This window comes from Phasianus colchicus, chromosome 1 (genome assembly GCF_987193195.1).
Source record: "Phasianus colchicus chromosome 1, bPhaCol1.hap1.1, whole genome shotgun sequence".
Classification (NCBI taxonomy): Eukaryota; Metazoa; Chordata; class Aves; order Galliformes; family Phasianidae; genus Phasianus; species Phasianus colchicus.
Genome location: NC_143436.1, coordinates 58,645,902 through 58,670,587, shown reverse-complemented (window position 1 = coordinate 58,670,587; position 24,686 = coordinate 58,645,902). Strand labels below are relative to the sequence as shown.

Sequence of the window (24,686 nt, the reverse complement as noted above, 5' to 3'; positions counted from 1 at the left end):
AGTGCAAAGCCCTGGTGAGTGTGTCACTTGTGTAATTACCAGTGGGTGAAAGGAGAAGCATAAGACAGAGCAGTATTTTTCCTGACCACAATGGATGTTGTTTGCCCCAGCATACATAACAAATGAGATTTCTTTAATTCTGATTCTAATCAGGAGTTGTGTAGGCACTAAGAAGGAGAAAGTGATATCCATGATTGTTAATGCCTGGTGAAGATGCATTCGTGAACCTCTTCATAAAGTAATATTTGTGTGAAAATATTTCCCACAGAATGGTGGCCCTCTTTAAATCTCTCCTCTAGTCCAACAGTCCTTGGTGCTCCTCTGGAGTCCCAGGAGCTCTGACAAGGATCTAACTTCCCTGAGAAAAGATGACATTTGAAATGCCCCCTGCCTTTTCCCAGGTAATGAAAATAAAAAGAAGCACATGACTTGCCTAACTCCTGCCTTCCTATGACCTTAGCCCTGTATACAATGGGAGTGAAGTGAGGTTTCCAGTGACTGTGAATCTGTGCAGAAAAGTTCCACGGACATTTTTGCAATAACATAGCTATTTGCTTGAAGTCTGGATGAAAATGACTTATTCATAATCCTGAGTTTCATATTACACTGTTCTTCAGGGTGTTTTTGAGCTTCCCTTACACTTGTAAAGGCCATGATAAAATCTTCCTCACTTCAAGCCACTGACTCCAGCAAATGGGTATATGCAATGCACAGAACCAGCCCTCTCTAGCTTGCTGCAAACAGTCATCTTCCAAGGGATGCATTAAAAACGACAGGTGTGGCCTCAAAGAACAACGCGCCAGATGTGCAGTTGATCACTGGTTTGCGTTTATCTAAACAGCTGCAAACAGTCGCACGAGCAACAGCTTACGCTCACAGACGTGCGTGTGAGCTCACAGACACACCAACAAGCACACAGGCACACCAGCAGCCGCACAGACACGCCAACAGACGCATCCAGCGGCGGCCCGGCTGCTCTCCAGGGTGCTGCATGAGGCTGCCCCGCGCTCCTCCGGAGGCTCCCTTTATTTTGTTTTTTTGTTTTTGTTTCTGTTTTTTACCAATCAGAGGCACTTCAAGCTAAAATGCCCAGAGGTTTGGGTCAAGGATGTTCTTTTCTTCTATGTGCAACATTAAAAAAAAAAAACTTTTCTGCTATACAACCCTCCCCCCCCCCCCCCCCCACACACACACTTTGGGGATCATTTAATTCAACTCTTGGCCTTTTTAGAGCCTTATGCTACATCTATAATACATATCCTTTTGTAAACAAAAACGTACAAGTGCTAATACCCAGATCACATAAATCAAGGCCATATACCTTCGAGTACTTTCTTCTTTGCTTTCTCCTGAAAGCCACAATTCTGTCGGCACTCAGATGTATTTCTGTCAGCAGTGAACATATGCTCTACCGGGAGCATTCATTTTTAGTAGCTGTCTTTCCAAGACTGGACAAAGATTACAAAGGTTATCAGCAAATATATTTTGTAGATTGCTCTGAAACAGCTTTCTGATCTGTCCCACTCTTTAGTTACTCACTCACCTGGAACCCTGCAACATTTGCAAATAACAATTAGCCCTACACACAAAAGTGCAGATCTGCATTTTCTGGGGCTTTATTGGTAGACAAACTATGTGCATGTTTGCATTAAAAATGCCTCCTCAGCTTTACAGTGCCTAGCGGGATGTTCTTCCAGATACTGTGTTTATCCTTAATAAAACAGTAAGTTTGATTTTCCAGTTCACCACATATCTGCTCTGCACGAGAGGAGATCAGTTTGGCTTTGAACATCAGACTGATCCTCGTCTCAGCCTGCTGGGAGTTTCAATTTCATCAGTGTGGTCTGTTTTAAATAATTCTTCATAAGTCCAACTCTTAGGCTCAAAGAGACCCAGAAAGCCTCATATTCATGTAGAGAAAAGAGAAATAAAAGTTAGGTAGTTTTTGTTAGCATGGCAGTGCTTAATGTTTCTGGCCAGTAAAAATAGTGCATCTCTTTGCTCTCTGTGTTGGAAGGCTCAGGGATTTCACCAGGGAAGGAGAAATCAAGAAGTTCCTTTATCCTTAGCACTATCAAACTGGAAGCTGAGATATGTCAGTACTTCTGTGCCATCCCTCATCAGATTCTGTTTTATAATGCTCTTATGAACACACTACTCTGGGCACAGTTAAGTGATTATGTCCTTTTCTGTTAAAGGTTTGACCATCCGTTTGTTTAACTCATTTAATATCCGCTGGTAAATGCCTATTAATGATTTATTTGCATGGAGCCTTGCTCACTGTTATCTTGTTTTGTATTTGTTACTTCTTTTCTTCTCACTCCCTGTGTTTCATACTGTTCGTATTATTTTCTGGTTCATTGTCTCATTCTCTCCAGTATTTTATATATATTTTATATACCTGTCATCTGTCAAATGCCTGCCTCCCTCATGTGCAAAATCATTAGAGTCATCTGTCTGGTATAATGCTGCAGGTAAATGAGTGTGGAAGCCCCAGAGAGGACTAAATATCAGTGGAACAGTGTGACAGATCCTCTCAGCACAGTAGGGGACTAAGGGCAGGGTTTGGGGCAGTTCTCAGAGTTGGCACCCATCCCTGCCAGCAGTGATGTGCCCATCTCTGCTAGGGGAGCCCTGGGTCCCCAGCTCTTGCTTTTCACTTTTACTAAACTCAGGGCAAATTATCATTTTCAGGAACCTCCAACAGAGAGATTAAGTCTTCTAATTCCAGACCCAAGGTCCAAAAATAAGTTCAAAATCTTCAAGGAGGTGTCCTGAATACACGTGGTGCTGAGATGGAAAGGAAGATAGGAGGAGGGATGCTTTCCTTTGCCTCCATACCACATGGAGATTGGAAAGGAAGGAAAAGAAGCCAGAACTTTCTTCTGGGGCCTGCCCTTCCCTCATAACCCCTTATCCAACCCTCCAGCAAGAGGGGTGAAGCAGGCATTGAGGTTGCTGAGGAAGGGACTCCATGTTGTGAGAGCACTGGGAGGACTTGTCTCGGCATTTTGTCCCAAGCCCATTGGTAACTTTGCTGGCCCTTGAGGGGACCTTTATCCCTGCAGATGTTTCTACTGACCCTGGGTGCATGTGGGGGTTGAAAGGAAGAGGCACCACAACCCTGAGCATAATAGAAAAGATCACCATGGAAGTGGTCCACAGGGACATCCCTCCTCCCTGTCTGCCCTTTGACCACCCAAGCTATAAAACACTCAGGGCTTGTACTCTCCGAGTTCACCCCAACAGGGTAGCTCTGTGCCAGAGACAAGCAGATATCTGGGAGATGTGAAGATAAAGGCAGGAAACAGTCTGGCTAATTCTCACTAGAGACCAATTGGCAGCACTGGATATGAAAATAATTTCTTTTGGAAATCTCCTCGATGAAAGTTGTTATCTCAGCTTCCTCTCCCCAGGAGCATCTCTCAGTTCCTCTGCAAGAGTGAAAATCATCATTGGTAAATATTCTCATCCTCATGCACTTTTTTATTTTTTTGTTCTATGAGAGAAGGGGCTAAGCGGTTTGTTCTGTGATTTTCCAGGGGATTTATCTATACAGATGCTTAGCACAATGTAGATGTACATAAATGGGGTGGGGTGTGCATTTTAAGTGTCCTAGGCTTAGGAGCAACATATTTTTTTTCCCTTAGGAGATGTGTCTAACACGTAGCACTTTAAAGAGAAGAGCTGCTAATAACAGAGTCTCTGTCAGACTCAAAAGGCGCTGCTTACCACGGAGTGCCATCAAGATGTAGTGGCTGAGATGATTACGAGCACTGCTCCGCGGACACAGGAAGGCAGCTCTGCACACACAGCGCTTTTCCAGGAGAGCTGAAATCTCTCTTCTCCCCGGGCGGGCTGCAGATAAGGCAAGGGAAGGGGCTGTTGTAGGCTTTCCATTATCGACCTTTTCTTTCCTTGGGAAATCACAGTGCGGGGATACGTATGGGGAAGGGAGATGCTCCCAGGCGTGGGAGACTTGCGTGGAGGGAATGCCCTGCAGTTCTGCAGCCGAAAGCCCGCACGGCGCCGGGCAGCGCGGCATTGGGGAGCCCCCTGCAGCCGGGTAGAGCCGCGCCGAGCCACAGCCACCTCCTGGCAGACTGCGCCGTGGAAAGCAGCGAGCTGCTGGAGGCGGGCAGGGCCGAGGCTTGGGACCCTTTCCTGCCGAGGGAGGGATATCCCCAAAGGGCGCTGCCAGGGTGCTTGTGCTGTTGCCGAGTGGTCTTGCCCCCTCCCTCCTCCTCGCTTTGGAAAGGGCTGACCCGTGCAGGCTGTTACTGAGCTCTAATTAAATCTCTGGAAATCAATGTGCTCAATCAGCCACTCACAACATTCCTGGGAGGGAAAAATAATACTAACAATAATAATAAGAGGAAGAGGGGGCAGGCATTGTCCCTTTTAAAGCTGATGATGATCTTGATTAATGAATGCTGAAATATTCATTTGAGTGTCAAGGTCTCAGTCTTCATGGGAGGGTCAGCATTGGGGTGGCTGTTCTTTGCCCAAAAGGAGCAGCCCTACAGGGCCACAACATGCCCACAGCTTGCTTCAGACCTTCCAGTGTCAAAATGTCCTACGTGTTCAGGAAAAAAAAAAAAAAAAAAGGCTCTCAGGCCAGGACCCAACTGACCTGATGCTCCTGAAGAGTTACAGATGATCCAACAATTCAACAATTACACCATGTGAAAGTGCTCTCAGATAGAGAAACACTTGTGTAACACTGAAACGTGAGTGCCTTCAAATCTCAGAGCTCTCTGCCTCTGGGTGAGCCAGGCCAGAGCAGGAGATGCACTCACCCCAGGGCTCTGCAGAGAATTCCAGAATCCTGGTACCTTTTGGAGGGTAAAACCAATGCAGAGATCTATCCAGGAACAAGAGCTAAACGTCTGCAAGTACTCTAGGCAGCTTCTCTGCTCAGAGCTAACCCATTACAAGAAGTAACTTGAGGAGAGGAGAGGAGAGGAGAGGAGAGGAGAGGAGAGGAGAGGAGAGGAGAGGAGAGGAGAGGAGAGGAGAGGAGAGGAGAGGAGAGGAGAGGAGAGGAGAGGAGAGGAGAGGAGAGGAGAGGAGAGGAGAGGAGAGGAGAGGAGTTAGTGGGCAGTACATCCAGTGGTCCTTCAAGAAGGGAGGTGGGGTGTGGAAGGCAGTGCACACGGGCACTCAGGCAGAAATTGGGGTTACCTTCATAGAGTGCTCTCCTCTTTGTTCTCCACCTCTGCCCTCTCACTTTTCGATCAGATGAACTCCCTTCTCCTGTTTGCCACCCCAGCAGCCCTGACTCTTAGGGAAGAAAAACCACCACCCCAGCCCACAAATACATTCTGGTCCAGATCAAAGACAAAACAGACTTGAAGATATTTAGATCTAGATTATTTCCATGGAACCTGCAAGTTCCCTTAAGCAAAGTAAATACTTCTCAGCCTAATGACTATTAATTAAAAGGGAGTGCTTTACACCCAAGGAGAATTAATTGTTGTTCACAAAATGTATCTCTTTCTCCTAATTGGTTTGTCATTGTGCTGGGGAAGCAACATCCCATGAATATTTCAACACAATAATCAGTTTAAAAAACTAAACTGGATTTAGTACATTTTCCCCACAGCGCACAGAGACTCCAGTGGCTGCAATAATCTAAAACCCAGATATCTTTCTCTCTTTCTTCTCCCATATATCAATTGAGACTTAGAGCTATCACAGAATGGCAAAAAAAAAGAAAAAAAAAGGGAAAAAAAAAAAAACACGGAAACAAAGTGGGGAGTTTTGAGCTGAAAAATGGGAAGAGGTAACAAAAAAAAAGAAATCAGTTCAGATGTGCAAATTGTACATAAAGACTTCTGATGAAGAAGAGGGGAGTGTCTGATGAGGAAGAGGGGAGAGTGTGTTGAGAGATAACAAGAATCAGTAATTTCTATTCAGCAAAGCCACCAAATCAGAAAGCAGTGCTGATCTTATTGGAGGAGAGCCTTCAACAGCAACTAATCCTGTCATATTGAAAGAAAATTGTAAATGTTCTCTGCAGAAATTGCCTGCCCATTGCAGCTAATCGAGCCCACTTGGTGCTCACACACCCACACGCAGCACGCAGCACCCGGACCCACAGCCACACAGCTACCAGTACTGTGAGATGCTCACCTGGACGCCCCGATCCCCTCCTTGCTGCCAACCCTCATGAAGGTGGCAGCTTGTCCTCATTTCCTTAGGAGCGCTGGGGGAAATAGGAATTACCATCGGCTCACTTATGAGTCCCAGTATCCGCTATTTTTAAATTCTCCAGTTTTGCCTAAACCTTTAAGCTGGGTTTGATAGCTCTACGTATATATATGTGTGTGTGTGTGTATGTGCGTACATATATATATATATTTAAAAGCTGAACTTGGCTGAGCTGGAGCAGACTCCCAAGGGCCAGTGCCACAGAGAGAGTGCGGTGTGTGTGTATGCGTGTGCCTGCGCATGTGGGAGGGAGAGAGCGAGAGAGGGAGAGACAAAAACTCCATCAACCCGGACAATGCCACCTCTCGTTTAATGCTTCCCAACTGTTATTCTTTCCCCTCATTATCACGGCACCAAGTAATCTGTCTTCCCCCCCTCCCCCCCCCTCTAACCCCCCTCCCTCCTCTTGGAAGATATGGAAGAGAAAGATAAAGCGGCTGCCTGCGGGCGCTGATGCGCGCAGCTCGCATGCCTCTGCCGCCAGAGCCGGGGCCACTCCGCAGCCGCCTCTCGCAAAGAGCCGCTTGCCGCGGGATGGGATGCAACTTCTGGTGATTGGATCACAGGTAGGAAAGCTTCGCTATTTCATTGACGTTTCCTCTCTCTCTTTTTTTTTTTTTCTTCTTTTTATTTTTTTTCCTTCCTCTTCCTTTTTCTTGTTCTTTCGGTCTTTATTTTAGTCTTCTTTCCCCCCAGCCTTCTCTTTCTCGCCTTCTAACCTCCTCCCCCTCCTCGCCGCACCTACAGTTTCATCTGCTGCTGTCATAGGAAAGCTCCCGCCAAGAAAATAATGTCCAAGAAACGAGCTTACGTTTTGCTTCCTGATAGAAGGAGCAGAGCAAAACATGGGGAAACTTTTGCTGAAAGGGTTCATCGCGGTGCTGTTATCGGGGGCTGGGAACGAGGGGAGAGAAGGCAAAGCCCCAGCAGAGCTTTCCTCTGCTGAGTTACAGCTGTGATACTCATCCCGGAACCGAGGCTAAATGGTACAGCCAGGAAGGAGAGACGCGGTAACCTGATTTAGGGAAATCTTCACATTTACCAAGCGCTCCTCAAGTTGTTTTTTTGTTGTTGTTGTTTATTTTTGGTTTAGTAATGTAAATGCTGCGTTCCGACGCAGGAACATCTCCCGGGCTACTCTTCCCAAATCCCTCTGTGACATGTTTGCCGGTGACTCCTGCAAAATGTCCTCAGGAGCTGGGAGCGGAGCCTGCCCTAGGAGTGAGGAGGGCAGAGATGGAGCCGGGGCAATAGGAAAAGGAGGCTTCTTTCGTGCCAATGCGGTTCCTCACCCTCAGCACCCCTCCTAAGGACTGTGCATGGCTGTTTTCAGGGTCAGCGCCCATCCCCGTGGCCTCAGGTCTCTGGAAGGGGGGGAGGGGAGGGAACCCGAACGTGGGGTGCCACCAAAGGTGAGGAAGGCAGGGGGCTTCCTCGGATCCAATCTCCCTTCTCTGGGTCGGTGTCCTTGGGGTCCGATCCCTGGTGGATACGGGGGAGGCGGTGAGGATGCTCCAGGGTCGGGCTCAGCGCTACCCGCTACCACGGCTCGACTGATCTTCCTGGGAGGGCTGAGCCGGTCCCGGCTGCTCCTCCGGGCTCCTTCTGCTCCGGGCCGCCGCTACGGGGTGCCCGCGGCCGGGAGGAGCGAGCCTCGAGAGGGAGCTGCACAGGCAGCGGGAACAAGAATGCCTTCCGAACTGCCCCGGGAGTTGTAGTCTAGGTTACCCACCCCCCTGCCCCCAAAGTCCAGCCATTTCCGGGGCTCTGGAGGGCCAAAGTGCTGCCCTGCCGCACTGGCGAGTTTCTTACAAGCTTTCCTTCACTCTCAGCGGGGAGGCTGCCGTTCACCTGGGGTCCCGCAGAGCCGCCAGGCATGTTGATCCTTCCCAGGAGCCTTGGGGTGATTCTTCCACCCCTTCGGTGGAGAATGGACAGGGGACTTTCCCCACACTCCAGAAAAACTCTTTTTATCCGTATTTTTTTCAAGTGCTTAAAGTTCCTTTAGGCAATCTCTTTTTTCTTTAATTGGAACAGAAGGGTGGGGAGAGGTGTATTTCTTGCTGCAAATTCAGCCAGAGAAGTACATCTCCCCACTTATGTGTTAACCAGTGTGTTTGCACACCTTTCCTTTGCATTAGAAAAAAAGGTGAGAGGAAATAAAAAAGAGGGGCCAGCCTTTGCTTGACAGTGAGTTTTAGCAGGGATTTTTTTTTTTTTTTTTTTTTTTAAGAGATTGTCAATGAGGAAGGTTAATAGGGGAGATTAGGACTAGGCACTCTGTCTGCTTTTATGGTATTGCATTGCCTGCAATCTCAGCTCTGTCTAAATACATGCCAACCTCAATTACATAGTTTATGACACCAGCCGTTTTCAATGACTCGTCTATAAACCGTGTTATGCTGTGCAGAGTCTGCTCTCTCTCCTTTAGGCTTTTTGATTACAACTTTGGTTGAGCTTCCCCTTTACAGGACCTCTGGATTGCAAAAGCAACCCTGTCTGCTTTTGCATCTGGAGAGTGAGAAGTCATACCATAGGTTTGCCAGCTTGTCAAGCCTGCGTCCTGCTGAGCTGCCCTCTCTGTGCCAGCTCAAAGTGCTCAGTAATTTCCTGGTGTAGTCCACCAGGAAAAAGGATTTCGTACATGGGAAGGTGATCTGGGCTAGTCCCACTTCAGTTATTTTGGAGGGAGAGAGAAATAATAAAAAGAAAAAGTCACAATCTTCTCCGATCCAAACCCAAGATCTTAGGAAATTGCAGAACCACTTGTAACTCTGAACTTGGCCAGAGCTTGGGGAGATCTGAATCGTCCATGGTCAGAAGCATCCTGAGGAGATGAAAGGGGTAGCAGTCATGCTGTTCCATGTCACTGCCTCAGAAGAAGGCCAAGTTGCAGAAAGAGGAAAACCAGCCACCACTGAATAACTGCATCTATGAATGAAAGTGTGCTTTGTTTGTTTGTTTGTTTTTGCCTGCATGCACCATTATCCTTTAGATTTTTTTTCCACCCCTGAACAGTCTCTGTGGATGTTTCGTGGCTCTCAGTTGCTCCACATGTTTGGATCTTTCACCCATCAGGTCCTCATTCAATAGTCTAGTGAGGTGATCTACTGCAAAATCCCCCACTGTTGTCAGTTGTCCCTGATAATTACTCTGCCCCATTTTGCTTCTGTAACCCACTCACCTATTCACCCAGGCTTCCTCTGCTCCAGTAATATCATGACCTACATGCAAAAGATTTATGTTCTGGTCTTGTTTCCATAGCAATGCAACATGGGAAATGCACACAAACCAGTAATAATGAAGTAGATTCCCTTCCTCTGGAATCAAAACTTCTTTGAAAGTTGAGTGTGATTTAAAGGAAAGCAGGGAGCTGAGGAGATTTGGATTTCCAGTTCAAAGCCCAGATTTCTGCGCCCTCTAGTGCCAGAGGCAGGCAAAGGAGAGCATCCCCAGGCACGGGGCACGCAATGGTAAAAAATTATAGAGGACAGAGAAAAAGAAATGATACAAAATAAGAGCATTTCACCCAATGTCTATTTCCATTCCATGCCTTCTATTCCATCTTCTAAATCTCAGCCTGCAAAAAAAAAAAAGGCAGGTTGGGGTACAACTGACCCTGGTTCTGTCATGTCCAGCCTAACACTGAAGGTTCCAGGGGGAGGGTTAAACTATAGAGGATTTGATAGAAGAACTTAGGGCCAGAACCATTAATTCACATATTTTGGACTATTCTGAGTTTGATCTTCACAGCTCGCAGCAACTTGCAGCTAATGGTTGGAGATTTGAAGGCATGGAAAAGGATTACTCACTTGTGAAAGTGCTGCCCTGACCTTATATGGGATCTTTGGATAGGTGGATGAGTGAGTAACAGTAATCAGTCTAAGAAAAGCTGAAGGGGCTTAAATCCAGCTCATATGAATGACAGGGATAGCTTTTTCACAAATGCTTGTAGCCTTAAAAATGCTTACACTGGATGGTAGCATTTCATGCCCTGTTAAATCTGAGTCCAGATTCCCTTCTCTAGGAACCAAGCTGTGAAGAGGACCAAGCACAGAGAACTACAAAAAATAGCCATCACTAAATGAGACAATTAGCACCCTCCTCCTCTGGGTGGAACAGCAGTTCCTGTATTTTGACAGTGTTCAGATTTGCCAGGATCTCCATAGCATTTCCTGAGTTCAACCTGCCCAAGATAAGCTGGGAGTTATCTACTTGCCTGTCCTCGTCCCACTAACTGAACGCCAATCTCTTGTGCCTAGTAGGCTGCATTCCCATTCCATACTAAACAGAATGAGGATTGCTTATTCACTTATCTCACTGACTTTCTACATCTCCCTAAACAAATGTGCAGAATTAAAAGATGAGGGCATCCCTGAAATTGTATTAAAAGGCTGCATCCTTCTCCCATGGCCCCAGAGCTTGTTTCCACTTAAATGCTTTTAGTCTGTAGAGCTCCTGATTATTTTAACTTTAAAGCTGTATCATTACCTGTATCTAACACTGTCAATTCCCTGTGCAGAAAGATATGTATCAGCAGATGTTTCAAAGAGACATCTCTCATATAACACAATTTTAAGTCCCAAGAGGGTGGGACAGAGCGAAGTGAATTTTATCTCATTTCTATCAAGCACTTCCTAAAGAATGCCTCCCATTGAAACTTAGATACACAGTGGGATTTTAGTAGTTCATGTGCTTTGTGTATTCATTTTTAAGAAAATGATAATAACAGAATGAAGCGTATCATCACTTTGGGCCAGCTAGTTAGCTGAGTGCTTTCTACCTATTTTCCTTTTGACAAGAAGCTCCTCAGATTCTGGCCTTTCTGGCATCTTGTTTGACTCCTTTGTTCGACTCCTTGGGCTAGATTCTGATCACGTTTATACTCTTGCAAATCAAAGGTGATTGCCTTAGCTCTAATTACTTTTGTTTTATGCCAGCGCAATGGAGCTCAGGGTTTAACTTTCATAGAAACATAGTAAGCGTTGTAATTAGAATATGCCAATGTTTTGACAGCTGTTCATGGAATGGCTGTGAGTCGTCAAACTCTGCTGAAAAGGAAATGCAATGTGATAATGGACACTGGGAATGCGTGGAACACCTCTGAAAATGTTGGCAATTTAGATCTCTAATATGAGCCACAACACAGAGAGGTGAGAATTGATGTAAACCAGCATCTCCCAAGGTTTTCCTCACCCTCTTAAAAAGCATTGAACAAACTCTGGGCAGGTGTGGGATTTTTCTTTCTTTGTTTTGAGAGAGATCTTTCTTCTAAATCACTGCAAAAATTAGTGTTGGAAACCAAGGAGATAAAATAAACTTAGTCATGTAAAATAATTATCTTCCTAATTTCTCTGGCTTAGGTAGTTTGAACATATAAAGCTCTCTTGCTGTGATCTGCAAACTAGAAGATCAGTCCTTTCATATTTAGAATTCATTCCAGCCTGGAAGAAAAAAACATAGCACAATTTATCCATAAGAAATGAGTTTCTGTTGCAGTCAGCAGTTGCACTTTCATAGTTACCTGAGAAATTTTCCCTTAGCACTGCAATAATAAATAGACTGAAGTCTATTTTATACTCATCTATCTCATATTTAGTCAATTAAAAACTAGAGAGGTCATGTATTGAAAATGATTCACAATTTTTTTCATGAATAATGGCTACAGGCTCATTACACTATGATTTCTGGGGTCATTCTGTACAAGTGGGTAACCAGTGATTTATTCATGAAAATATTCATACATCTCAAAATTTTCATGAACATTAGCATGAATAATTAATGGAGTTGTTATTTGTTATCATTACTCATTTTTATTCTATTCAAAAAAACTTCAGTCATTCAGTTAAAGAAGGTTAGAATATAATCGTTGCAGTGTTGGATCAGGTAGGTGTTTTGTCTTGTCCAGTACTACGTCTTCTGTCAATGCCCTTTACCACATGTTTCAGAGGAAGGTGCAGAATATGCCATCCTAGATAAATTTGCTGTCCTTAAGTTAAATGCTTTCTTAATACCTAACAATTTGTAGTTGCTTGCTGCTCAGGAACCACTTCCAAAAGAAAACTGATACCCACATTTCCCAACAAATGGAAATCTCTACTAGTTCTAGACAAACTGCAGATATTCTCGCCAGGCAGATAAACAGCTAATACAGTTTTACCCCTCAGTAAACTTGCTACCTCAGTGATAGCATGCAGGAGTGAGTTCAGTAGGTTAATTATATACTTTCTTGGGAAAACCACACTCCAAATAAATTTTGATATATTTAAATTAGTTGTCCTTCAGTGCTCTCATTACCTCTCTGTTACACAATGTGAAAATGCCAATCGGAGAACTCAGTTCATTGTTTAAGTGCCATTAATTTTCTCAGCCACGAACCTTCTAGCTCTTTTCTTCTCTCACTTAAACAATTCCAAGTTTCCCAGTCACTTTGCATGTCTTAAGAATTCTTCCATCTCCTTTTTTCTGGGGGGGGCACTTTTTTCCATATCAGGACTATTCACTCACAGTCTTCATATTGGCCTTTTTAAACCTGTTTTTATTTGTTGACTTTTTGCCTTTTTTGACTGCTGCCATGATTAAACAGATCTTGTCAATGAGTTCACAGTTATGTCAAAATCCTTCCTTAAGTGATCAGAAAGTTTCTTTGTGTTTTACTCCACCCGTGTTTGTTCTGAATCAATCAATGCATATTTCCATTTGATATCAGAATGCTCAAGCTCACCCAGCTTAATTGGTGTACTCTGAAATGCTTCAGACCTTACATTTTCTAGCAGCAACTATTTTGGTAAAAATGATGTACTTGGTACAGAATCATGGACATCCCATCTTCTAAAATCTTTTGGAGTTAAATATTATAATTCATACGTAGTTTCTCCTTTCTCTCTCCTAGACGCTTTCTAAGCTGTAATAATAAACGACTAATTTTATAATGACTTAATTTCTTCAAAGGAAATTTCTCAGATAATTTAAGAAGATAAATATTCACATGTATATGTATTTATTAGGTTACATTTCCTTGTCTGTTCACTTGATATTTCAAGGAATATACAGAAGATGCAACATCTTACTGGAAACAAGATGATATTTTCCTCCCCCGTATGTAATTCCAGTTTTTATTAGTTTCAGTAAATCTACCTGGAATTTAAATAAGACTTTTTATTACATAATACCTAGGATCCCTTGTCCTAAAGATAGGTATGCTAGCTGTTGCTCTTTAATCCTTCTGTAGTACATCTTACTTCAAGGACAGCTTGCATATTTTTGCTATCAGCTCATCCACTCCATTTTCAAATGCCTTCCAAACCTTTACATATATAACCATGAGATCCTTGTGGCATGCTGCTGTTTAGTTTATCAGTTTGTTCCCCTTTCAACATTTCACATTCTAACAGCTCATGTCCTTTCTTGTCTTGAAAAAAAAAAAAAAAAAAAAAAAAAAGGTCCAGGGAGCACATTTGCATAGCACTGTTGGTGTGGCATCTTATCCCAACAGATCATTTAGAAATTCTGTAATGTCTTTTTGACCATTATTTTTTCCCATTATCTCCTGAATGCCCAATAGAGTCCACTGGCTCCCTCAAAAACACAGTGAATTTAAGATCCCTCAAAAATGTCTTGCAGTTTCCCCCCTCTGCTAATTCTTGTCAATGCATTCTTAGGCCTCTTCACTTACAGATGACATTTTATTCATTTTTCCTTATAATTTCTCTCTCTTTGTTATCTGGGGACTGCACTAGAGCCAAAGTAAAGCTATTTGTTTGGTTCAAACAACACCATGCATCTAAACATTTCACAAAAACATTCTTTCCCTCTCTTGTCTTTCAGTTTGCTTTCTGCACGACTTCCTTGAATCAGAAACTGGTTGTTAGTATCTCCGTTGATTTGAAACTACAGATTTACTTTTCCTTACTTTTCTTCTGTCTTTTTCTTTTCTCTCTATTTTGTTTTTCCCTTCAGTGCTCTTTTAAGCCATTCGCTAATTATAATCAGCTTTAATGTCACTCAATATACTAATTAGTTCATTAATATTTGGTGGCCTGACTGTATCATTTTTCCAGCTACTTAAGACTAAACTAAGAATATTTACTATTATGTACTCCAGTTATTCTAGAAATCACCTATAGATTTTTTTTTCTAATCTATTTGTACCAGTTGACCTACCAAAGTACAAGTGAGTGAAGTCATTCACAATTACTACTTTATTGGACTTAGTTGCATTTTTGATTTCTCTCCATACATATCCAGACATTTCCTTGAGAAAGTGTGATAATGCCTTGTGCAGGCATCAAAATTTAACTTTTTTAAAAAGGATATTTTACACTTTTTAAAATGAAATTTTAAGCATAGCACACTGGACTGAGATCAAGTATATCACAGTCCAACTGCCTGAGCTTTGACATGTTTCTGTGACCTGCCACCAAGCCTGTTCTGATGTTCTGTTTAGGGAGTACCATAAAATCCACTCTTAGTTTGTGTAGGCTTTGTCTCAGCATCCTGCAGTGGGGAAAATAGGTCTTACTGGTTTCATGACAGTGTTGCAAGGATTCATTTGCTGTGCTCAGGTACAGAGGTTAGGCTGTGGTACTAGTGCATGAAAATTGGAGGAGACACACAACATCCACACTCTTTGCACTGAGATGTTATAAAGTTGAACTTACAGGAGCTGATTACCCAAAAGGTTTGTTGTCAGAACAGAGGACAAAATAAAATGTTCAGAATCTTTACAATAAAAACATCCTGAATACCCTCATCTCTCCAGATCTCGATGAGAAGGAAAGGATAAAATAACAAGTTCAATTTTGTGGTTGTATTAGTGGGAGAGAAGAGGAAGCAAAAAAGAGAGAGAGAGAGAGAGACTGAGCCTGAAGGTCAGGGGCTTTGCTTAGTTTTGAGTGTTTTCAACATAGTTGGTGTTAAGTAGGGGTAAAATTTCTGGAGATAACAAGGCAATTATCTCATTTGGATCACATACTACAGCAGAGTTTTTCACAAAAGCAATATGGACCTGCTGGTTCTTCTTATACCCCTTAGCCCAACATACATTTCTGACATAAAATAGAATTATTGAACTTTGAGACAGGACAAATAGACTGAGCAACATATGCATGTGGGCAGAGGGATTACACTTTTCTCCTCCACCGAAGGTCATTGAAAACTTTCATCTTCATGTGTGTGGTAGATTGAGAGCAGTTCTACACACTGCAGTTCATGCCTAGGTCATATGATGTATTAAAAATGTTTGCATCAAACTCACTTTTCTACATTTCTATAGCAGCATTCTGTCATGGTGGACAATCCAGTTTACTCCATTTTGTACATAATGTGACATGACTGTGAATTAACATATGTGTAGAACATGAACGAAGATGAGGGCAGTTGCTAGAAAACTCAGAGAGGGTCTTGCTATGGAGTAAGGATATGGACAATGTGACCCTCATTGAGCTATGGAACTGTTCAACATGAATGCTGAAGGTGATACCTGTCCATAAATTCAGGGCTGTTGACAATTAATTCAAACATCTCAGCAGAGACTTGGGAAAGTTTTTATTCCTAGATAAAGACAGCTGGAATCTAAAAAGCAGAGACCAAGCACTCCACCAGCTTTAAGCAGGAGGTAAACTTTATCCTGAGCAGATTGATAATAGGTGACATAACAAAGTCAAAGTGCCAATTAAAAGCTTAGCCAACAGTCATATTTTTTGTGAATAAGTTTCTGATAAATGGAACCTGGCTTATGTAACACATGACCTTTTGCCTGGTTACAACCACCAAAGACCCCACACCAGAACCTCAAATTAACACAGCACATGACTAGTATGAAATTTTAAAATGTATAGCAATTCTAGAGATAGGAAGGAACTTCATAGAAATTGTATGAATATTCATATGTTAAAATGTATGACATCTGTATGCTTTCAATTGTGGTTGTACATGCTAGGAAGGAGTGATTCCTCATGCACCCAGTGCTGCAATAAAGTAATAGCAGCTTTCTAAGCTGCCGTTTGGGTTGATGAGTTTTATTCCCAAATTTCAGTGGAAAGGGAATATTAGATTTTAGTAGAGGGGTCTAGCAGTTAGATGTCTTCTCTGCTATTTGCTTTTCCATGCTGAGACTAAGCTGAAAAGTGATCTCCTGATTTGTTGCTGGCATCTTTCACCCACACTAATTTTACTTTTCTAACAGTGAATTCTTAGCTGATGAAAGCTGTCAGAATATGAGTGACATGAAGAGAGACCATCACCAAACAAAGCTCTATATTTAACCTGGCAATTCCATGACTACTCATACTTGACCTTGACCCCTGTCAGTGAAGATATGAACAGGGCACATTAGTTCTAAAGTTTCTTCCTTTAACCAAACATAAAAGGCTCCTAAATATAAGGAAAAGCAGATATAACACTAGTTACCCTTCTGCTTTTTACATTTATGATAGCCAGTATACTTAGCTGTCACCAGAAGGAAAGAACATATGAAGAGCTCACTGCTAAATTCTCATTTAAAATGTCTGTTTGATGTCTGCAAGCCATTTTCACAATCTTATCCACTGGGACTAAATGTAGAGATCTTTACTGAAAGATTGTGACATCAGAAACATTTTCCTGCAAGGAGTATTTCAGTGTTATTATTCATTTTGCAGTGCAATTCAGTAAAGTGATAAAAAAAAAACAAAACACCCATATATATACATATACACAATAAGAAAGAAGCAGGAAAGCAAAAAGAACAAAGATGAAGAAAAACCATTTGGCTGCTTTGACTGAAGAAAACTTTTAACTTTCTTTCTTTAGCATGGAGACTCTATATTGCTTTCTTTGGAGCACAAGGAAATGAAAAATATCTGCCTTCTTTTGAATGGCAAATTTGACAATAAATAGCTCACATTATTTTCCTTATAGTCTCTTCTACAATTAAAGTGAGGAGTGTAAATGACACATAACAAAAGAGAGGAGGAGCAATGTTGTTGTTATATCTTTTGGGCAATGCTGAATTCTTAGCTTTACCGCAGATTGCTGATGTGATGCCAAGGACAAAATCAGAAACCTGTGCCTCAAATACTCAGGTGTAGAAATCAACACTGCATTCTCCCATGCTTTTTCTGCCTTTCTTTAGATTTGTTTAATTTGGCAGCACTTACGTAACAGCGTACTTTGAGGAACTTTACCCAAATCTGAGCATTCATAGAAATAATTTAAAGATATCAACTTTTTCAAACATTTGGTTTCTTCTCATCACTTTTAAAAATCGTAAGCTTATAACACAGATCTAATATTTCTCTTATGTGGGTAGCAAGATCCTTTCCACTCACACTTGGGGGTTCTTGGCACAAGTAACTACATGTGGAATATCTCTCTGCAGTCTCCATCTGGAATGAGTACATAAAAGAACACTTTTACTCCTCAAGAGAAGAATTCTGCCCATGATACTGTAACGGGGGTACAGAGGAACTTTGTAAGATACACAGGAAGGTGATAAACATGATGAGAATTACTAGCCTTCAAAGAGATGTTCAATAGGCTAGGACTCGTCATCCCAGAAATAATGTGGCTGATGAGGAACATGTGTAGATCTAAACATTTGTGAAAGAAATGGAGAAGATGAGTAAGGGACTATTAAAGCTCTTTCGCAATACAAGACCCAGAACTCTCAGGTGGAACTTAACTGGTGTGAGTTTAAAAATCAGCATGGTTGAGCTGTGGTATTTTTTGTCCTATATTATTTTACAGATTTCAAAAGTATAAACGAGTAAAAAAGTGATAAAACTGGACAGAATACTGAAAAACACACCGACATTATCAACTGCTTTGTGATGCAAATAAACCTACAGGATCACAATTTGTTTCAACCCAATAAAGGTTCCACTCTGCTTTTTCCTTTCATGAGTTCTTTGCTGCTGGCCACTTTTGAGAGAGGACAGCGAGAAAGATGGCTTAGTGACAGCTGCTCTTGCATTCAAAGAATCACTTTCAGGATAGAGGTTCTCTAACTGTTTTACTTGTGCTGTTCACTAGAAAATTTATTGCCTTTCTTGGCTAGGCACTTATCAAAACAAACACAAGACACATTGAAGATTATTTTAATTAACCCCTGGATGCAATACCTCTTACAAATAAATTCAGAGACTTTTTTATTTGTCCCTTGTAACAGTTGGAGAATTTTAATATACATGTGGTTTCCAGGCAGATCTGAATGCTAGTTACAGAATGTGCTTTCCTACCCCACTCTCTGTAACTCTGATATAACAGAATGAGATCAATTTCTTGCAGACTCAATTCTTTCAGCTTAATGTCTTTGTGTTTCCTTTACACAGATTGCCTTTATAGGGGAACAGTGGGTTAGCAAAGGGAAAATGTGTTACAGCTCTGCTAATAATCTCTTTTCTCAATCACTTTTCTGTTTCCAGTAAATAATCTGGAACAAACAGTTTTTCACACACCAAAAAGTAATAAAGGAAGTGATAAGCATAGAAACTTTTGCATTCCTTTATACATAATAGGAGAATGTCTCCTTCGGTTATTGTATGTATATAGTTTTTTACTTCATTATAGAGGAGGTAATGCCTCCCAAATGCCAAAAGATAAATTATTTCTTCCTGTTATTTTTCACTTGAAAGATCCAAAATCAGCCTTCTCAAAACTCTGCATCATTTTGCATGCTTTATCAAAATTTAAACAATCGTTTATTAATGAGTCAAAAAGAAAAAAAAAAAATCACAAAGATCACAGAATAGAAAATTAAGGCTATGATAAAGGAGGTTCTTCCTGAAGATGATCTCTCCTTTACTGATGTCTTGTATATCTGAAAACGATAAGTCAGGGCTTCATTGCAAAACTCTCTAGGTTAGATTTTTGTAACTATGGTCATAATCCTGTGGGAATGAAAACACTGCTTTTCCACTTATATGGGATTGCTCCATACTGCAACTAAGTGCCAGTTTAAAGGTATGAAATTAAAGGTGAGCTGAACAGCTTTGAAATGGGCAGAGAAGCCAAAATTTCTGTTTATGAAGAAAACCACACAACAGCAGGGTTAAAATTAGATTTCCAAGCTCATAATAGCTTAGGCCTCCACATTTGTCATTGAACAACTGTAAAAATTATTTCTGTGTGCTTTACTAGCTTAAAAATCAAGCTGTTACTGTGTGGTTTTGGCTGTAGCTTTAGAAATCCAAGTTTAGGTACAATATTTTTAACTTTAAGCCAAAATCTTTAACAAGCAAAACAAAATAATTCTCTTAAGAAAAGCGTGGGCTTGGTTCCATTCTGGAACTGAATTTATTTCCTTGCTGCCCACAAGACTATAAAATACTGTAGCTCTGCTTGAGCTATGTTTTGAAGCTGTTATATATACATAGAGATGACTGAGAAACACTGAAGGCAAAGAAGAGCCAGGCCCACGCCACACAAATTAGCATTGCATTATGTTCTGAAGGAAGTTTTTGTGAGTTTTTGAAGCTTATGGGCAACTTTATAGCAGGAAAACATATAGCACTATGGCAAGCTCCAGTGAGTTAAAATTTTTGTCTGGATGTGGCTTTCTCCATATCATGCTGAAAAAAAGGAAAAGAAAAAAAAGACAAGGGAAAGAAGCTAGGCCTGGAGATACGCATTCTTTTTTTTTTTTCCAGGCCTGGTAGGGGAAAACACTTTCTAGCAATCTAACACTACTAAGCAATCTTTCCTATCTGAAAGCTAACTGCATCCTTAATCTATCACCCAAGCTGATTTTTTTTAAACCTTTCCTGACCCATTTCAGTTTGGTGATTTCTTCAACATACTTGTCGATATGTTTATAAATCAAATCAATAATATAATCCAATATACAAGGCAGGTCAGCATATGATAAATTCCCTCACAGTACAGCTATTTTGCACAAGTGATGTTGAGATAGTTTTATTACAGAAGGAAAGAAGATAGAAGAGAAAAAGGGAAAGCTTACCTTCCTGTGGTGCCCAAATTTCTCTACAGTTCAGCAAACAGGACCATTTGAAGATGTAATGATTCTGTGCTAAGAATGATAGGAAAGCACATACCAACAGCGAAAGAGAAATGCATTTCCTGAATTTTCTGGTATGTTTTAGATGCTGTATTGACAAAGAAGGAGTACTAAAAATTCCTGATTGTGTGTTCAGTTATGGTAGATAGAACAACCACAAAAACTTTTTTATCCCTTTCCCTCAAGGGAAAAAGTGGCTGTCATAGGGATTGCTTGCTAACCTATGACAATGTTGTTAGTGCAGGAATGAAAACAAAGAGGAAAACACAGGAATACACTCTTGTTTTTGTTGTTATTGTTGTTTGTTTGTTTTTGTTAAATTATTATATGTTTATTTCACAAGAGCTCAGTATCAGTGTTCAATGCATTACATCTTACTGCTTCAGAAACCAAGAAAAAAACAAAAAGCAAAACAGCCAGGAAGGAAGAAATTTTTGTATCTGAGCACACAGTAAGAAAACAGATAGTAATTTAAAAAAGATGAAACATTTTTACTATTTTGAAGGTCCATTGGGACTTCCGTGATAGGAATTGCACCAATTTATTCATTTTTGTTGCATTTGCAAGCATCTCATCCCTTCAGCCGACTGCTCTCTGCTATGAAGCCTGATCCTGCAGTGCAGCATTAAGAAATAATTATTACCCTTTACTATGTAATGATTAGTTATTGCACAGGCCACATAGAAGACTTCTACAGTCGTCATGCCAACTCTCTCCTGCATCCTGGTTTAACCCATTCTACTCTGCTGCGATGATCAGCCATAGGCACATGTAGGGCGGATATTCAGTGTGCACATTCCACTCTAATTTCACTGCATTATGGATACTAAAAGAGCGCATAGCTTCATCTTGTACATGCAGGCAAAAACCAATTTAAAGACTGTTATCTTTCGCACAACCCGAACTTCCCTGCCATGATCTGAGAGGATTAACATGCATCCTGAGTGCAGACCTCCTGTTGCTCTGGAGTGAACCCCTCTGGGCACCTAAAGTGCAGCCTCAGGAGTCTAATCCAGTCCTTGTCAGTTGGCAACATGTTTCCTCTTATAGCAGGGCTTGGCAAGCTGGGTCTTAATGGGTTTAGAAGAGATACATGAAAGGAGGGAGAGGTGTTAAGACAGCTTCTCATCAGGAACCCATCTGCACTCAGTTGCTTCAGTACGATCTGATCACAGACTCATAGACTCCTTAGAGTTGAAAGGAACCTTTAAAGGTCTTCTAGTCCAACTCTTCTGCAATGAACACCTCAGCTAGCTCAGGTTGCCCAGGGCCTGATCCAGCCTTGCCTTGAAAGGAACAGGGCATCAACCTTATCTCTGAGCAACCTGTTTCACTGCCTCACCAGCCTCACTGTAGAAGACTTTTTTTTTCCTAATATCTGACCTAAATCTCCTCTCTTTAAGCTTGAAGTCATTTCCTCCTGTTCTATTACAACAGACCCTGCTAAAAAGTCTGTCCCCTTCTTTTCTGTAGCTCCCCTTTAGATATCAAAAGCCCACTATGAAGGCTTCTCACAGCCTTCTCTTCTCCAGGCTGAACAGTCCTAGCTCTCTCAGCCTGTCTCACAGGGGTGGTACTCCATCATTTCTGTGATGTCTCTCTGGACATACTCCAATAGTTCTATGCCTCTCCTCTGACTTCACATTGGAATGCAGTACTCCAGGTGTGGTCTCACCAGTGCAGAGCAGAGGGGCAGGATCACCTCCCTCACCCTGCTGGTGACACTTCTTTTGACACAGCCCAGGATGTGGTTGGCTTTCTGGGTTGTGAGGGCACATTGGTGACTCATTTCCAGCTTGCCATCCATCAGTACTCCCAGGTCTTTTTCAGCAGGACTGTGCTGAAAGTTTCTATCTTATGGTTTCTTTCTTGTATTTCAATCTTTGTTTAAATTTTCTTCTCCATTCAGAATGAATCTGAAAATAGAGTATTATTTTTCATTCAGGTTCTTACTTTCTTTTTTACTGCTTCCTCTTCCATGCACCTCTTCCTTTCAGCATGAACTTCTCATCATTCTTTGAAATGGGACAACCCAGACAAATGGCATCATCTGTTGCTTAAATCTTTCAGTCAGTGGCTTACGAGATCACCTGAAAATCCCAGTCACCCTCTGAGGGACTGTTTTGCTCCTTGACAGCCATTCTTGGGGCTGTGCTCCCATACCACTCATCTTTGCTGCTACAAGTGCACTCAGACTCAGGCAGGGCAAGGGAAACGCTGGTGATGCTGTGGAATGGGCACAAAGATCTTCTGCCAGCAGCCCCACAGCACAACCCAAGTCCTCATTCAGTGATCCAAGCCCTGCATATATGATCGACAAGACTCCAGGCACAACCTCACTCTGAACTCTGATGGTGACCAAACTTATATAGCGAAGGTTAATGAGATCACAGACATCTCTCACTGATGTCACAGCCCTTTTGTCAGTGGCCTCACAGTCCATCGCTTCACATATTTGGGCAACAACCTGAGCCTTCATCACCTTCCATAATTTAGTGGCTTTCCTCTGTGAAAGTGATTTATTCGGGAAAATAAAAATTGCATGTTTGCTATTTCCACAATAATACCCCTTCCATTAACTATTTACACTTTCTGAAACTTAAAGAGATATTTTTTTACTGTTCAGGTTTGGATGCACTGAGAATCAGTGGAAACCTCTATGTCAGACTTGCTTTTTATACCAACAATGCTCACACAACAATGGATTGTTGTGAGTACAACACAAGCTTTCCTGCGTAGCCTTACTCTAGGTGATCTGCTTTAGCAGGATGCTGGACTAGATGATCTCCAAAGGTGCTTTCCAACCACAATATTTCTGTGATTCTTTGGATCTGTAGTGAAGAAATTTGTTTGCAAGCAACTAATTTGATCAGGCTTGGTATGATGGAATGTAATGTCAAAATAAATATTTTTTATGGGGACATAATTGGTAGGCTTCTATGTGGGAAAATGGCATAAATGATAGATTCCCATTAACCTGAAAGATGGAGGAATTTTTTTTTAACTGCAGAACAGACAAGCTTTTCTGAGAACAGCCATTATCTGAGTCCTAAGTGATAACTGGACACTACTACCATCAAACAGTTCATGGTCTCTTTTGTTTTCAGATCACAGGAAAAAAAAAAGTATAAAACAATGCTGAACAATCTGTTAATTATCAGTAATTAGTCCAATGCATATTTTTGAATTGTCCATCTGCAAGTGTGCTAAATTTAGCAGTCTGATTAATAGATTGAATGAGCATATCAAGGTCAAGAGATTCTGTTAAGTATTTTGTGTTCAGTGTTGAGAATTTAGTATCTTTGTGTTTACTTAACTCGTGTGACCTATCTTCCCACCTTTAATTTTAATGATTTGGTATTTATAAGGAAAGGCCAAAGGTGCTCTAGACAGTGGGACAGGCAGATAAGCTGGCTAGAAACGGGTCCCTTTTCAACTAGAGAAGGCATAAGTATGGCACATTTGAGAGAACAGATATCAGACCAGAAAGTTCTTGAATTAAGGAAAAAAAAATAGAGAAATGGGTTCTTCAGCAAGGGCTATGTTTATTTTCCCTTTTCCTAAATCAGATAATTGCTACAAACCTCTGATAGTTCACTCCATATCTCAGCTTATTCTTGAAGATGACTTGGAACAGGATCTTTGGTTCAATTATCTCTGTACTTAATGCTGGTATGTTACAAAAGTTCAAGGCTAAAGAAGTGTTATTTCACATCATGCACATCTTTTTTTAAAGAATAAATCAATTAAGGCAGGTGTGGGTTGTGGCTGTCTCTTGAGCAATGGTGGACAGTACTAGAAATTACTTTTGGAGATATTTTCATTGCTTACACCAGGACTGCCATCACATCGGATAGAAGCTGCTCCATGCTGACTGCAGGTTCAACCTTCTCCAGAAGTCCAATCCTATGTGCAGTTCTAAGGCAGAATGTCTGATCCCCAAACAGGCCTTGCTTCCCTGGGACAGCAGTTTCTGTCTCATGGTTTCTTTCATGTAAGCATCTGTCAGCTCCATTACTCTTTCTTGAATGCTTTGGACCTGCAATGTGAGCAAAAGGAACTACAGTCTCATGGCATTTCTGCTGTTTTAGCATCACTTTTTAGATACACCTGCTGTCTCTTTGGCTCATTGCAGGCCAAATGCTACTGTTCTTTTATTCACATTGAGTAGTACATATTATTGAAGAAATGTCCAGAAACATTTGCCACATCAATTGCCATGTCCTGTGAGTGCAGGTCCTCAAATCTGGTACAAAGCACTGATGGAATGAAGCAGAATCCAGCCTTAGCAAAGACTGATCTATCTTTTGTGATCTATCCTATCCAGATTTTTTAACACTTCTCTGAAACATAGCGTTTTTTTCACATATGCTGAAAATACAGGATGTACATTCGAAAATGTACGCAGGGAGTATTTTACTCAGTGACCTTCCTATTGTCAGATGGAAGGTTATGGGCAGTTATTGAATAAAACAAA

General features: G+C 41.5%; 1 protein-coding gene and 1 pseudogene across 2 annotated transcripts in view; both read left to right on the top strand.

The window, feature by feature from the left end:
* The first annotated feature begins 6,036 nt into the window (after nt 1-6,036).
* The window catches only part of CHRM2 (cholinergic receptor muscarinic 2), a 96,755-nt gene continuing 78,105 nt past the window's right edge, over nt 6,037-24,686 (top strand). Inside the window, exons 1-2 of one of the 2 annotated variants that reach the window (XM_090144558.1) lie at nt 6,037-6,177; nt 6,627-6,779. The gene's annotated coding sequence lies outside the window, so the exon portion shown is untranslated. Of the gene's footprint in view, nt 6,178-6,607; nt 6,780-24,686 lie in introns of those variants that run through there. The other variant, XM_090144549.1, reaches the window with a different exon arrangement.
* LOC149919645 (uncharacterized) lies at nt 7,303-8,241 on the top strand (annotated as a pseudogene).